Here is a 17,077-nt window from a genome sequence, read left to right as displayed (position 1 = left end):
GCTGCGGTGGGTGCCGGGCCGGCGGCGCCGCGGGCAGGCGGGTGCCTGCACGGCCGGCGGCAGCGAGCCCCGCAGGGGAAACGGACCTCTCAGCTAGGGAGAGGCTCGTGCCACACCACTGAGGTTGAAAATCGTTATTCTTTGTGCTAAATTATTCCTCTGAACTTGACCCGAGCCAGTGGTGCACAATACGACCTCTGGCATCTTCTCTCACCCCCGCCAATATTTCTGTCTCGCTTATTTTGAATGGTCTTTGAATTAAAGGAGATTAATACCCAAGTTCCCGACATTCTCTTCAGGCACGTGTTTTTATAACCTGCTTTTGAATGTGAGTACCACTTGTTCCACCAAAAACTAAGAAACTGCTTCTTGGAGCTGCTGCGGGAGCCGTCACCGGCACCTGATTGAATATCCCGGCGGGGGAGGCGGCGCGGGGGGCACATAAACCAGAGTGGCCCGTCCCGCCCGCGGCTCGCCTCTGCCGGTGTCGGTGTGCGCCAGGCCGGGCCGGGAGCTGCCTCGGGGACATCCCCGATGCCTTCGAACATCAAAGCCGCTTCTGCCTAATTAGCTGTTGCCACTGGGCGTGGGCGCTGTGCTGTGCTGTGGGGCCGCACATCTGCCGCCTGGAAACGGCGCCTGCCGGGGGGCACCCTCACCCCCAGCCCGTGGCTGCGGCTGTGGCGGGGCCAGGACCGCGCTCTACCCCACGAGCTGCCCTTCCTCCCGCTGCTGGTGAACGGCTCTCCTCCCCCCACAAGGCCTCTGGGATGGTTCTGCTGTTGAAATACTCCAGACTTGACCGAAATCCCAGTATTTCTGCTCAGCCCCTGATCCTAATTCACCTGCTCAGAATTTTGGGGTAATTATTGATTGTTAAAATCAGTCCTTCACCAAATCTCTCTGCCGTTTCTGCAGCGTTTCTGCTGGAATAGCCGTAATCTAGAGTTGCTGTTACTGGTGGCGATGAGCTGGAAGGGGGTCTCCATCGTTAGCAGCAAGAGCGATGCTCAAAGCCTGGGGAAGCAAAGGCCTCCTCCTCCCTTTTCCTTGCTGCTTCAAGGAGGCATCCCTGTCTGCCCTTCCAGACATCGTGTGACACTTTGGCCAGAGGCGTTTTGCTCACAGACCAACACTGGAGTGTGGGCACGGTGTTCAACAGTACAAATTGGCAGAGATGATAAAAACAGGCAGAAAGAAACCCCAGAGGTTCACCTGCCACATCGCTCAGTGCCATCGGGGACCAAGCCAGCGCCTGAGCAGCGTTTCCTTCTGTTATCACAGCATCAGTCTCCATCCATTGAAGCATCTTTTCCCCCTCGGTTAGAGCAACACTCTCTGATACCTCGGTTCCCTCTCCTGCGTCTGTCCCTTGTTGGACAAACGAAATTTAAATTTGTCTGCAAAGCGGGTTTTGATGCCAGGCAGAGAGCTCGGCTGGTGCCGAGGGCCCACGGCCACCAGCCCCACGCGGGGGTGCCAGCCGGTGCCCGTGCCGCGGTGCCGGGCCGGTGCCGGGCCATCGGCTTGCCTGGCACTTGGCATCGCTCGGTACGGCCCCTCCGCGTGGCACCGGCGGCCCCGGGGGGGCTGCACGGACCGACCCTCCTGCCCCGAGCGGCCCCGGGCGGGCGCGTGGGCCCAGACTGGAGCTGCCTGACGCTGGCCGGCGTTCACAGAGGTTGTTTTCTAAGGGAGATCTCTGATTTCTTCTGCTCTGCTCGGCGCTGCCGGCACTGGGGCAGCCGATCCTCTCCAGCGAGGGGTCTCCTGGCCATTCCTGCCCCAAGGAGACGCTGCAGTTGCCAGAGGCAGGCGCAAGGGCTGGAAGGAGCCAGCCACGGCCCCCGCGGCATTAGGCGGTTGTGTTAGGCTTTGTGTGCCTGTGGCTTTGGTGGTGGTGTTTGTTTTCTTTTCTCTTCTCCCTCCTACAGCTTTAAAAATTAACTTGCCTGGGGAGTTTCTCAGAATCTTTTCCTTTCTCTGGAATGATGGATAAGCCGTGTAACTGATTGTCATGGCCCTGGAGAGTATAAACATCTTCTGCAGTTTAAAATAAAACCTCCTCACTTCTTGGTTAATAAGTGTTGAAAGAAGCATAAATAGAAATAACACAGGATTTCCATGACTAACAAGATGACCACATCAGTGAATGTTGTTTGGGGTTAAAAATGACTCAGCTTTTGCTTCCCTAGGGTAAGATGTTTTATCCCAGCGCAGGAAAGGCTGCCAACAGTACTTTGAAGGTCTGGCAAACTCGACGTAGCCTGGATTGCGAACTGGGAAGTGTTTGAATGCGTAGTTAAAAAAAAGTCCTAAACTCCACTCCATGTGTGCAGATTTCTCGAAGATAAAGGAGCCCACAGCTTTATCCAGCTTGTGCTGACTCTTTTCTTTTCAAAAGCCTTTTCAGATGTTTTCACTTTTCTGCTTGCTTTGTTGAAAGATGTAAAAATTTAAGACGACCACAAAGTAAACATTTCAAAACTTTCTATTCTGAAAATTAGTGACATTTTCAAAATCCCTTGAATTCCATATCTGCACTATCAGAAATGAAGATGTTTGGGGGTTTTTTGGTAGACAAATTTTCCAGGAAGGTTTTTGTTTATCGACAACCTTTATTTTTCAAAGAAAATAGATTTATTATTCAGTAGAAACACTAGATAAGTAGATGTCTTGTCAAAATAAAGCAGGTTTTCTTTATTAGAGTGAAATAGTAATGAACTCATCTGCTTCCAATATTTATAAAGAGTAGGGAAGGCCATTAATTCTACTGCTTGTGAATAAAACCATCTGTGATTTCTTTCCATTTGATGTGTTTTGGTTTTAATATACATTTTTCACAAATAAGTGCAGGGATTTTTTGTGAAAATGTCACATTCAGAATCTCATAAAGAAAGAACGCAAAGAGGGGGAAACGAAATGTTTTGTTAGCTAAGTAATTTCTCACCTTGCACAGAGAATAAAATTCATGCCAACTTTAACACATTAGGCGACAGAATTACATGTTCAGCTCTAATGCAATCCATGACATGTAACAAGGCAAATAGAGTATGTTTGGAAGTTTGTTTTCCTTTGGGAATCACACAGTACATTTAACCTAATCTGTCCTGACACTTGAATTATAACATTATGAGCTTCTTCAGGGAAGCAAAACGGTAGATGCCTCTTTTTAAAGCAAAGCAGAAGTTAATAAAATGGGCGACACGTCAAGGAGAGAAAGCCCGGTCAAACCGTCGTGCGATTCTCCAGAGGAAGCGGGCTCTGGGCTGTGGGGTTTTTCCACCAGAAATGCTGGAAGTCGCATGACATACTTCTACTGAGGGTGAAATTTGACCTCTAGAATTTTGCTCGATTAAACCAAAAACTGCGAGAATACCCCAAGTGGGACCACTTTGTAGTTTGACTTGTGAGTGCTGGATCTTAAATTAAACTGAGTATTCATCCAGCTGCTCTGCCAGTTTTTATTTTACAGTCTTCCCACCAACTCATACGACGGGGACCGGACGGTGTGGTACCTGTGCACGTGAAGGAGCGCTCTGCCACTCGCTTGCCAATATGGGCTGCTGATTAAAAAAGTCCAAACCAAACCCCAGGTAATCCTCTCGGGAGGAGCAGGCCTTGAAATGCTCTAGGCTCAGCTGGGTGGGTCTCAGAAAGGTTAGCTCTAGTTAGATATTTTAAGGCCCCTATTTAACATCCATCGTTCCACAGGACCGAAGCGGATCCTTGGGGGTTCCTCTGGAACAAACAGGGGGGAGTGAAGTGAAATCAAATAACTCGTGTCCTCTCCCGAAGTCCAGAGCTCCCGGTGCTCTGGAGACGGCGGGCGCTGCCCCGGGGGGGCACAACCCCTGCCAGGCGCTTTCCCACGCAGGCAGAGCAGAGACCTGCCAGCCGCACTGCCGCTGCCACCGCTGCCACCGCTGCCACCGCTGCCCCATGCTGCTGCTGCCACCACTGCCACCGCTGCCCCATGCTGCTGCTGCCACCGCTGCTGCTGCCTCTACTGCCACCACTGCCACCGCTGCCCCATGCTGCTGCTGCCACCGCTGCCACCGCTGCCCCATGCTGCTGCTGCCACCGCTGCTGCTGCCTCTACTGCCACCACTGCCACCACTGCCCCATGCTGCTGCTGCCCCATGCTGCTGCTGCCCCATGCTGCTGCTGCCACCACTGCTGCTGCCGCCGCTGCCACCGCTGCCACCGCTGCTGCTGCCACCACCGCTGCTGCCACCGCTTCTGCTGCCACCGCTGCCACCACTGCCCCATGCCGCTGCTGCCACGTGCTGCTGGGATTCCAAGCTGCCCTGCGTCAGCTGCACGGCGGTGGTGGCGGCGGTGGCAGTGACAGTGGCGGTGGTGGCGGTGGCAGTGGTGGTGGCGGTGCTGGCGGGAGGCCCTCGTGCCCGTTAGCACCCAGGTGAGGCTTTGACAGCGTGAGCCCCATAGTAAGGAGAAGCAACTGGCTTCGGCGAGCGCGGTGCGAAGCCCTGGGGATTACGCTGCTGAGCCACATAGGGATCCTAAAGTGACCCGTGAACAAAGCATTGCTGCAAAGCCCCGTGTGTTACCTCTGCCCGTGAGTAACTGCAGCCACATGTTGGAAAATAACACGCCATCCTTCATGTTTCTTTTTCTGCAGTTATAGCTAAAATCTTGCTTTTCATAATCAGGAAAAGGCCTTTCCAGGAAGGCTCAGCCCCAGTCAGAGCTGCTGGCAGTGCCTGGAGATCAGCTCCTGCGCTGCCCTGGCAGCTCCCTGGAGAAACCCTGCTGGCACCTGAGCAGACCTGCACAGGGAACCCCCCGTGCCTCGTGGCCCATGCCGAAACATTTTCACTGGTAACTTTTTTCCTGAATTTTTAGTTTAGAGGATATTTAAAAAAGAAAAAAAAAAAGTTAAATCATAAGCAGAAATTCACTGTTGATTATCACTGAAAAAATGAGCAACCTGGTTGTTCCTCCAGCCATTTGGAAAGTGGAGGAGGGAGGGGAGAGATGAGAGGACTCTGCCCCAGGTCCCGGTGCTCTCCGAGGCGGCAGAGCTCCGCGGCCGGCGGCTGCGGCCCCGCTGGCTCCGGGTCCGTGCCCCCCGCGCTGCCCACGGCCGGTGGGTCCCTGCTGCCACAAGGGCTGGAAGCGGGCAGGAGGAGGCTGTGCCCTTCTCTGAGGAGAGTTTTCACACCTCTGTCAAACAGGGGAGTCTACCCACTGGTTGGTTTATAGTTTATGGTTTTATAATTTAAACTATTCTGGCATGGAACAATAAAGATATTGATTGTCCAGAACAGGTTTTTTGGCCAAATTGAACGGCACTGTTAGCTGAGCAAAGAAGGAAAATCTTATTTTGAACTTTAAAAAGTTTTATGAAATAGTTTCCAAGAGCAGAGTTGTGTCTTAGATCAGGCCAGCTCGGGGGGGTTGTGGTGGGCTTTGGTGGCCGGGGGCAGCAGCAGAGGTCGGGGAGGGACGCGCATCCCCCGGGCCGGACCCTGCAGCCCCTGTGGGTCACCTCACCCTTGGCAGCACTGAAAGCGCCAGGTTTAGATGATAACTGGGAAAATCCATACTGGACATTGAGAGAACTTCCTAAAGGGGAAACAGGTGAGGTCTGGGAGGGACCTGTAGTCTCTGTCATTAAGACTTTGCTGAACACTCGCTGGGAGCAGGAGGGCTAAAGCTGAGCCTCTGCAGGGAGGGGAGAGCATCAGGACCCGACGCCGCTCCCCCCCCGAGGCACTGCCTTTCCTCTGGGAGCACACCAGTGGGCTGTTCCCACGGTCACGGCAGAGGTTTGGGATCGGGGTTGTTTGGGGTTTCTGGGAGCTGGGGGAGGGTGCCGGCAAAGTCACTGAAGTGTCAAGGAACCAGGGAGCCCGAGAAGCCGACGTGCCGTAAGGTCATTTCAGGTCATTTCCCTGCCAGGGAAACGCTCCCAGCAGGAGTGTCTGAACAGAGTCGTTCTTCAAAAACGAGGCAAGAAGCCCCGTTATTGCTGTTCCCTATAACGTGTCCCGCAGGAGCACCTGAGGGCTTGGCCGAGATGCATTAGGCAAAAACCTGAGGGCATGAGGTGAGCAAGGGGAAGGAGAGGGGGACAGTGGCTGCAACCGGGCCGGCCCTTCAGCCGAGCTGCCTGCCCAGCCCCGTGCCGGGGAGGAGGGGGTGGCCCAGGCACCGCGAATCCTACGGCAAGGTGCACCGCGTAAGGCCCTGACAACAGCACACCAAGACTGGCTGCTGAATTGGACTCATTTCTGGAACAACGCTTCTCAAAAGCCCCAGGTACAAACGGCCACCCCCTCCACCCCCAGATCACAAATGGCCCCACGGCACAGAACCCCCCCCCTCCCCCGTGACCCCCCTCACCGTGACCGCCCCCCCGCAACCCCCCCCCCGTGACCCCCACCTCCCTCCAGCAGCGGTGTGGGGCCGGATGGCAGCCGGGGCTGGCAGCCGGCACGGGGCGGTGGCCCGGCTACCCACGGCATCCCCGCGCGGGGACGCCGCTGCGGAGCGCCCTGCCCGCCGAGGGGAGCAGCACATGGGCTCCCCGACACGCGCTTTTTTATTTTATGGTGACTGACGAGTCGCCGCTGACCGGGGAGAAGCCATCGCGCCCGTGGCTTGGGCCGCGCTGCCGGCAAAAAGCAAGAAGTACAGACTTCGGGGATATGTGAGAATCGGTTTGTTCCACAAGCACTGGAGACAATGGGGGTGGTTTCCTGTGACTGACTTGTATCTGAATTATACAAAGGTTTTCTGCTCTTCCCACCTACACCTATAACTTTTCCCCCAGTCTCCTGGCAGTGACCTGTCGCAGTCTGCAGAAGCCGGTCAATGGACTCAAAGCCCTTAATGCAAACTTTTTGTCTGTTCTAACTCTAAATTCCTTTTTTCTGCCCAAATGCCTATTTATATGAAACTTTTAGGAACTTAATTATCCTTGAGACTTCTACCTCTCTGTGAAATCTGGTTTAAATCAGTAAAGAAAAGAGTTCAAAGTTATTGGGCAGGACAGGCAGACAGACAAGCATACAGGGATCACAGGAACCTTGTTTTCATAGGAAACTAGATTAAAAAAATCCCACAGCAGTTACCAGCCCTTGCGGTGGCACCCCGCCCCCTCGGTCTCGCGCGGGGCGATGCTCGGGGCGGGGGGCCCGCGGAGCAGGCACGGCAATCCGGGTTTATGCTCTTCGTAAAAGGGGAGGGAGACGGGAACCAAACCTGCCTCCCCCGGCCGGGGTCTGCTCGGGCGCTGACTGTGTGGCAGCAGCGATTCTGCAGCCTGTCTGCTTTTCCCAGCTGGATGCAGATTCATGACATCCCTGCTTGCTTTGGCATGCAAACCTGTACCTAATTTCTTCTGAAAAGGGCCCTGAGGAAGTCAGCAGATGTTATTATCAAAGCATTGAGTATCAGCAGCTCCTGAGATATTGTCAGTCTGTTAATGAGCTGATCAAACTGGGGAAAGCAAGGGGTTTCCCAACTTCTTATTAAGGAAAATAAGACCTCCAAGGTTAAAAGACTTCTTTTAAACTGCACCGGGTTTATAGGTTGCAAAATGTTCTTTAATCAGTTTATTCTTAGAAAGCCCTAACTGTCCAGGCACAGGAGTGGGCATTATCTTAAATGGTCCCCATAAGGAAACACTGCAGCTCTATCTTGGTAGTGTTTGCTGGCATTTTTGCTTGCTAAATAGTCTTCTTAACAAGCCAGTGCTGTGCAGTTTCTGTAATTCTTTTGTGAATACTTTGTGCATCACTGCCAGCAGCTCTGTCCCAAGACTTCTGCTGATCGGCGAATTATTATGTTTTGCTGGTTGAAAGCTAAACCAAGTTTCCTATCAATATATTTGTGTTCTTGGTTTGGCAAACCTTAAATCTCAGCTGTTTCCCAAGGCTGCAGACGGCACAGGATGCACATGTGAGCAAGAAATGACCCCGAATCAAAAGTCTCCCTGAACCTCTCCTGTGCACCACCTCACTCTGAGCCCATGTCTGTACCTCGGGGTGTGCTAGATACTATTCTCCTAAAAGCAATGGCTAACGGAGAACCCACCTTGATTTTTCCTTAGGCCTACAATATCTGGAAGTTTCCTTGTGGTTTTACAGCTGCAGCGATGTTTAGAATTTGGACAACAGTGTTAATGAGATTAGAGTAAATTGGTAACAGCTAAAAGTTTAGGAAAACCATATATTATTTCTACAGTTCAACAGAGGAGCATGACATGCCATAATGGTGCCTTATTGTTAAATATCACAGGAGACAGGTCCAAGATCTGACTAGGATAAGCTGGGACAAACTCTTGTCTTGGGGAGCTTCATTATATCCAGAATGCAATTAGGTGAACAGCTACAGAGGAATAAGCAGAAAAAGAGAATACGTAGAAGGCTCCTTTTAATCCTCTCCATGTGCTCCTTGGTGCAAGTCTGAAAGAAAACAAAAAGGCCCGTCCCCCCCGAAGCGCCCCGCGCTCAGCAGCCCCGGGCTGCCCTCGGCACGGGGGAGCTCGCCACTGCGCAGGGTGGGCAGCCTGCCCCATGCCCGCAGGGGGGGCTCCGCCCGCCAGGTGCTCACCAACATTTCCTTCTCGCTATGGGTCGCTGAGCTCCACATCCATGACTTGATTTACTTTAGCACGGACATATTTATACCATCTGATAAGCAGTGACTGCTATAAATATGTCTGTGCAGTCCCTTTTGCTATGCACCAGTGAGGAAGGGGCATGTTATGATAAATTGACCCTGAAATATAGTGTATGTACATGATTTTAAAGGCGGAAAGGATCGGGTCAGTTTGGTGTCTCTCTGTTGTGGTTCAGTTAGTTATTTTTAAAGGCGTTTGCTGAACTGTGGCTCCTAGGGAACATTTCTGATGTTACCTATATTTTTAATGCTAACGTCTGTCACTTGGCGAAACTTTATGGACACTAATAAACAAGCAGGCCCTGAACTATGCCTCGGCATCAGACCAGCACTCCTCTTTTCCAGCTTTGCCAGCCCCTCGGCACCTTCCCCGGCGGGGCTGGCGAGGGCAGGGATCTGTTGGCCCCGGCTGAGCCACGACGGCTCCTGCCTGCCCTGTGCCGGGGACTCGGCCGAGAGGTGCCCGCGAACGGCCCCGCACCGTCCCAGCTGGGGCAGCAGACCCCCCTCTGCCCTGGAGGGGGAGAAGCCGGGTCAGCCCCCGCCCTGGGGACCCGCTGCCTCCTCAGCGGGGAGGACGGAGCCCACCAGCGATTCTCCATCCCCGCGCCCAGAGCTCCGAGGAACCCACAGCCGGCCTTGTTCCCCCAGAGCATCGCGCACGTGTTTGTGGTCAGCAAGTGCCCCTTCTCCCTCCTGGGACGTTTCTGATGGCTTCAAGCGGTAACGTGTAACGGAGAAATAATAAATGTGAAAAAAGTCAGTAGGAAAACCCAACAATGTGGAGCCAGGCCTGCTGCCGGAGGAGGCTGAAGGGCACTGCCACGGCACCCGCGGGCGCCCGCAGCAAAAGGAGGGACCTGACCCCCCGCCCAGCCCTGAGGGAAAGGCCGGGGAGGCTTTTCTCCTCATCTCGTCCAGGTGTGGAGCCAATTAGCAGCCATTTGCAGCATGGCTGTGCCAGAGTTGCTGCTGGCTGCATTGTCTTCCAAACTGTGAGTATCAGCTATATTTTTTCATCTTTCAGAGGAAGTTTACAATTAGTCTGGAATTCCTCAGGAAGAGGCAAAGGCCATGCTGGTTTGGGTTAGATTGTTTTGTTAAATCTCAAGAAAAACTGGTCTTTATTAAAGAATGTGTGTTGGCTTCCGGAGAAATGGCAGAAAACCTTTCTCATGTCTGGTATCCAGAGTCTTGTGGATTTTTAAACTTGAATTTCTTTTCTATTTGAATATTTAAAGCTTGTGTTTCCTCTTGGATTCACAAAACTGGATCTGAACTGGAGAGATGGTGTATGCTGCAGGCTTAGTCCTGGCTGCCCCGGCTTTGGCCATACAGACTCTTACAGTGTGTGCGGCCAGTAACTGAGTAGCCCAGGAAGGTTTGTCAAACAAGTATTAGAAGGAGAAGGCCTGTTTCCCGAGGAGTTTTGGTTGGTTCATTGTCTCTACACAGGGCAGAGCAAGAAACCTCTGTAACTGAATTAGGTAAGGTGAAGTGAGCTTTGCTGCTTAATGTGTTTGAGAAGTTGGCTGCTACACAATTGTTTGTTTGGTTCATGCCTGAATTGCATTTGAGTAGTGATGCTTCTGGGTGTCCATGGCCAAATCATTTAACCATTCAGATGTGTATTTTAATTTTTATTTTTAAAATGCCTTTCAACTTCAGCAGTGTTCCTCCTAGAGTGAAAGAGCCACACCTGGCTCTGTAAAAATCAAGAAGCCAGATGAGCTGTGTGCATATGTATTTATGTATAGTGTCAGTTAACCATTTTTGTGTTGTGCTGTGCCAAACAAGCTGAAGAAGGTGGTTCTTCACACAGCATGTCATTGTAACATGAAACGTGTTACCACGGGTTGTGATGAAGGCTGGGAAGGGAACAAGTTCACGGAGGGCTGCTGGACGCAGAAACCACCCGTGTTTTGGGAAACTCCTTGGCCATGGAGTGTCAGAGGAGGATCCACGGGATGCGCCGTTCTGCTTTGGGCGTTTGCTCCTGCCTGGGGTCAGGGAGTCTTGGTTGGACAACTCTTGCTTTGACCTCTTGCGGCTGCTTTCACGGTTTCCTTTAGCAGATCACAGATTTTAGGTGGAAAGTTTTCCTGCAAACTTTGCATTGTGATATATGCAGAGCAGCAGAAGCAGCAGGCATGTTGCCGTTGCTGTGAGCACAGAAATGTCCTCCCTGTCTGTGGCTGGAAGACAGGCCTGGAAACCGGGCATCCCCGGGGCAGGGGGGCAGAGCCGGAGCCCTCTGCCCGCAGCACGGGCTGCCCTGCTGGTCGAGGCTTGAGCACCTCTTAGATGGAGCCGTGGGGAAGGCTCCAGACAGGAATTCATTACAAGTTTTTTCACCCAGAATAAATCTGAACGGATTAAAGTGGCAATCCTGCACTCTTCTGGTAAAACCCGCCACCCCGCATGTGGCTGATGGTTGCGTGTGTGTTGGTTAGGTCACCAAAACCTTAGAAAACACAGAAGTGCTTCATGTAAACAAAAAGGGCACTAGATACAGGCTTACTTCTGTATTCACAGAACTGCTTTGGAAGGAGGAATTTTATTATTTAAAAAAAAAAAAAAAAAGTATGAAGTTACAGATTATTTTTTTCTTATCATAACACCAAAAGGAAACTAATGCAACTTTTGGCAAATTAGAAACAGGCTTGAGTATTAGACTTTACATTGATGGTACTCGGGTATTAATCCATTAAAGTAATCAAAAGAGCTTAAATAAGAATCTGAAGGCTGCAATATATATGTCAATGAACAAGCTGTAAAACTTCCTGAAAAGGTGATTTCAAAGCCATATTGCCCAAGCTTGGCAAATTGCATATTTAATTATTTTGTCAGTCCCTCTTTCTACTCTAATCTTTTGGTGAAATACCTTTAGACATATGAAATCAGTTAAGATAATTAGGGTATGATGGAATTAGGTGTTACTTGATTTTTAAGAAAGATACCATCCTCTGCCTTGGTATAAAATGTGTGCAGACCCCAAAAGCTAGACTGTATTGTAATGTTTTCTTTTCTATAAAGATCAAAGGTCTCCAGCCCCTTTCAAGATGTTTGCAGAATTTGTTTCCTAATTATCCCACATTTACTTATTTGTGTGCTGGGACATCAGAGTTAACTCTTTGATTGTAAAGATGAGATGGGACCTTCATCCAGATGACTGCAGGCCAGCAAAAGCCTTGCATCTCTAAATTGTTTTTTAGATTACCTGGCTTCTCTAATTCCAGTGTTCTGGTGCAGTTTAAGGCATGGCAGATGAGGTGTTGTGTTTGCTTTATTTTAATACCCCAGTCCTCTACAGCAAAGATTTGTTTTTCCTCAGTAAGAGTTTACACCTTCATTAATATCCTTTACAAGTTTACATACTCTTCATAAGCAATAGTAAACTATTTAGTCTTTGATTTGTCTGGGAGTTGGAACTGTTTTCACCAAACCTTTATGATCTTTCCATGATGTGGTGCCTGAGTTTCTTCAGGAGAAATTTCTATAAAAGTTTTGAAATTAGAATTTTTTGGCTCACTTCATTGACTTTATTTTTCCCCCCATCCAGAGAGATATAAAAGACTGACAGGACGCACCAGAAATGTGAAAACAGGCTGTAAGGTTTGCAGTTTCAGTTGTGAAGTTACAAAAATAAAGTTGATTAGAATAGCATGAAATCTATAAAATAAAAAGTAAAATGTTTATAGGGGAAGTCTAATATGAAACATTTTTAAACAATGTGTTTTATTTACTTTTTATACATTTCCTTTCTCATATTCTTTTGAACTTTTTTTGAATCTTCTCATATGTTTCCTAATTACATTTGCCTCTATGACTCCTGTCTCTATTTTGTCCTTAGTACTGAGGAGGCTGACTGTTTCTCTTGGATTGTTTTTGGGTTGGTTTGTTTGTTTTTTTTTTTTTTTTTTCTTTGAAAAAACAAGATGCTACGTCAAGCTTTTCTGCGGGAACATTTGCAGTGGCCACCACCGGGATTCAGAACTCGCAGCTCTCGGGGCAGCCCCGGGAGATGTGGGGTTGAGATAAGGAGCGAAGGAAGCGCGCCCGTCTGCTCAGGGCTCCGACGGGCGAAGCCTGGGACCTGGCAGCACCTATAAATCCTCTCTCTTTGAAGATGATCGTTCCTACTATTTGACCCCTTCAAAAAGCAGCTCGGTCAGAGCCGCAGGAAGCGCGAGCTGCCGTTCTCGGCCCGTCCCGCGCGGCGCAGCCGCCACCGCCGGCCCCGCAGCCTCTGCCCTTCTCCCCGCGCACGGCCGGGTTGGGCACCAGCGTCGCTTTGCTCCGGTGCCGGCGGTTCTGTATGAAATCTTGGGAGGGAGGAGAGGACGTGGGCTTGAGCCGGGCAGCCGGCAGGAATGGGGCTGACTCTCGCCAGAAAGCACAGAAAATTGCTCGTGGTGGCAGCTCCTTTTTCCACCCACATAAACTCCCGCCCCGGCCGGGGTTTGGCAGGGGGGCTGGTGACACTGGCTCTCAGCGGCCCCTGGCACACCACACTCCTGGAGAGCCGTGCTCGGGGGCCGGCTGCCCCCCGCCTCTCGCCGGGGGCTCCCCTGCCGGATGGGTGCTGGTGGCCGTGCCACGGCGTGCACAGTGCCCACCGGCACTGCTCGCCCTGCACCCGCGCACGGCACGGCCTGGGTGTGCCCAGGAGCTGCTCCAATGGAGGAAAATACTCGTGTGGCCGTCGGGGGTGGGGGGGAGATTGCTCAGATGCTGCCTACTGACAAGCATAAGCTTTTTCTCCCTTTTTATCATTAAGTCCTACGGGCCTGCTTGTGGTTCAGCACACCGTGCGAGGACCCAGCTCTGGCTGAGCAGGGCTCGCTCTGAGCCTGCAAGGAAGAGGAGGGCAGGGAGCTCTGCTGCCCAGCACACTGCCCTCCAGCTCCTGCCTGGGGGGGACAGGGGTCCCAGACCATGTCTCTGTCTCTCATTGTGCCCCGACTGTGCACCCGCTGATCATGACCACAGTCCTGGGAGCCGTTCTCCCATCCAGACTGAGGGCCGCGGGGTGCCCCCCCCACCCATCCTCCCCCAGGACGGGCTGGAACCACCAGCACAGGGATGTACGTTTCGGCTGCCCCTTCCCCAACAGGGGTGGGTTTTTCTGGCTAGGAGCCCCAAAAAGCCGCCTCTTTGTTGTCTCCCCGCACGTGGCCTGGCCGAGCCCGAGATGGTGGGACGGGAGCGGTGCCCTGCCCGTGTCGGGGTGCAGAGGGAACACCCCTCGTGCCTGGCAGCACCTCGTGCTCCTTCCCACAGCCCCGTCCCCGGCATCACCCCCAAAGCCTCTCGGCCGCCCCGCAGCATCCCCCGTCTGCTCTCCCACAACACCCCCGCGCGCCGGGACCTCCTCCCGCCTCTGCAGCCCGGTGCAACCTTTTCTAATGAGCCCTTGTAGATGCCGTGCGGATAATTCATCAGCCTCCTTGGGCATGTGGTGTTTCGCCGGGGTCAGAGCCGAGGGCCCGGCTCTGGCAGAGCCCTTGGTGTGTGCACAGCCCCGTCGGGCTTAATGGGGCTGCGTACGAGTGACTTATGTGTTTAAATGCTTTCCTGATTTTTGCGGTGCTATTTATTTCTTTGCCATCTTAGCTCAGGTGTGAGGTTACTTATTGTTTCTTTTTTTTCTCTGCCTTTTAAATTCAGGGAGATTTTCTTCAGCATTCTCCATTTCTGTCTTTGCTCTTACATTTTTTGGTTCTTTTTTTCCTACTATTTATTATTTATCCACATAAGACTAAATTTCTCTTTCACTCACTTGGATAGGAATAGTTTTCTTATAACTCAGTAATGAGTAAACTTACCTCCCTTCTACCGCTTCTACCCCCCCAAGAAATCAGGATTCACTTTAGTATATTCATTTGTTGTTATTCATGACTTCACAGCTGAGTTTTTACATTATGTACCCAGTTCAGGAAGGTGTTGGTGAAAAGCAAGTATTTTTTTTTAATTAAACACACACCTAAAGTACTTCTCAGATTCTTAGACTTTTGTTGAACTTAAATGTTTCAGTCATTAATAAATATTTCAGGTGATGCTTTGGACCATGAAGTGTATGCCCTTCTGTCTGGGCTAGTCAAAACCTTTAAATTCTTAATCTTGCATATGGTTACGGTTTTCAAAAAATGTCCAAATGTGGGGGAAAAAAAAAAAAACAAAAAAAAAACCCCACAGCATCTTAGGTGTTTCAGTGACAGTCCTGTTAAAGGTCAAAAGGCTTTCCTACACACTTGAGTAAAAATTTTAACTAAGCTTGGATTTTTAACTGTCACAGGAGCTTTTGAAAAAGTTTTCCCTGTTTCACCAAGGGGTGCATCGAGTGGCTGTATCACTGCCCTTAACAAACGCTTCTGGTCCCCCGGCATGAACGAAGCCTGGGCAGCTTCGGACCGACTCATTCGACCCAAGCGCCTCAAAGATTTCTAATCTGAGCTACTGGAGAGCTCCAGAACCCGTTATTTTACTTCTAGCTGCAATTTTGCCTTGATATGCCTTCACTGTGAAGCTGCATTTAGAAAGAAAGAAGGGCGAGAGGAAGGAAATATGCAGAGGTTTTACTGAAGAACTTGTGTAAGTTCTGGACTTTGTAACTAAACTTAGAAATTCCTCAAACGTACAAACTCTGTAGTATTGCCTCAGATGGTGACACAGAACATTAACTCCCCGGTTTTCTGCGATTGTTGTCCTTCAGGCATACCTACCGCATTCCCCGAGGGTAGGAGGGGGAGCAGTTCTTTGCTCACGGGTACTGCAAGTGTTCCACAGAACACGGAGAATTGGCAGAGCAACTGCTCGACCAGCAAAGAGCTTCAGCATATGCATGTGGTGCTGCTGCTAGGTGGGGATTCTCTTGAAATGCAGAGTTTTCATTGCTGTTAATTACTGTGATGAGCACAATAGCCCTCTTCAGTGTCCATGGAAAACCATAGATACGACTTTGCTCAAATGGTTTTTAAAAAATAACCTCTCAAAATTAAACACTTAAGACAAAGCTATCCTCACTGAAATATCTAAGGTATATTATTACTGGTAAGAATTATGTTAAACTTTCTTTATACTTAATTCTAAAACAGATGAATAAAATATTTTAATTCCATTAAGAGTCTTACACAGATAAATGCCTACAAAAGAAAAGGAAAATCTGCCATGCACTATTTTCCCTGTACTTTAGAGTGTGCTTGATTGTAATTTATGCTGCAACTTTAACCAAAGCAGCAATAAATATATTTGAACATATATTAAATTCACCTAGCATTTATTTAAGCTGGCTAAACACAACTGTAAAAAGCCAAGCATTTACCTTGGTGTGATTAGAGGCAGCAGACGCCCTAGAAGGTGAGGCTCGGTGATGTGTCTAGTGCAGCCGAAGAAGCCCGTGGAGGATTAGGGTGTGTTAAGTCTCTCCTCAGACAGGTGCACAAACACTTCCCCCTTTTAGGTGCTACCTGCTCTTTACTGGACGTTTATTACAAGTCAATGCAATTTCACAAAGCACCTGCATGCAATAAAAACCTATTACATGTGTGAGGCCTTAAGGAAATTAACGGTTCCTCCCTAGGGATGCATATTTTGTTAAGATGTTTATTACAGATGAAGTGGTCCTGGGGTAAAACATTAACAAGTTGTAGAGTGATAAAAGGAATTTTATCATTTCTCAGTGACATAAATAGGAAGAAACCTTTAACTAAATCTATAAAATTCCTGTTTCCTAATGAATTTGCTTTAACTATTTATTAACTGGATGAACTTATTCAGGCCACAATTTGTTTTTCTTCTTTCTCACCCCTGCCCCCCAAAACCCAAGCAGAAGCAGTCCCGGGTGTTGTCTGTTAGCTGATGTGAGCTCTGGTATCCAAAAAAGAAACTTTATCTCAATATCAGTTTTTTTAAAAAATCATTAGTTTTCCCTTTTGAGTTTAAGGCAGAGCCATAAAACTCAGCTCACTCTTGTAATACTGATTTTAGAAATAAATACAACCTTAAAATTCTGTATTATTATAATAATGCCAACTTATACCACTCAAATTACATGTTACATTTTAGGGTTCAGTCCAGCAATTTATTTTTGGCTACCATTACAAATGCAAATTCTTTTTTTAACACCATATTAACCAAGTTTGCTGTGCACCATTATTAGAGATGAAAGCATAGAATACTGGCTTTGGACTAAGAATGCTCAATCTAATTGAATTATATGAATGTAGTTAAATGTCTACTTCAGAAAGGCTATATTCACTTTCAAGATTAGTTACTCCAAGAGTTAATGGGCTATTTAAACAACATAGTCCAAGAGCCAAACACAGGTGGGCTGTGTTAATAACTTTATTTAAACCGTTTTTTCCCCTTTTGAGAGGCACAAGCCATCCATTAATGCATTCATTAGAGTTTATGGCATAGT

The sequence above is a fragment of the Tyto alba genome, unplaced genomic scaffold, assembly GCF_018691265.1.
Source record: "Tyto alba isolate M040663 unplaced genomic scaffold, T.alba_DEE_v4.0 Super-Scaffold_11, whole genome shotgun sequence".
Classification (NCBI taxonomy): Eukaryota; Metazoa; Chordata; class Aves; order Strigiformes; family Tytonidae; genus Tyto; species Tyto alba.
This window is presented reverse-complemented; position numbering follows the sequence as displayed.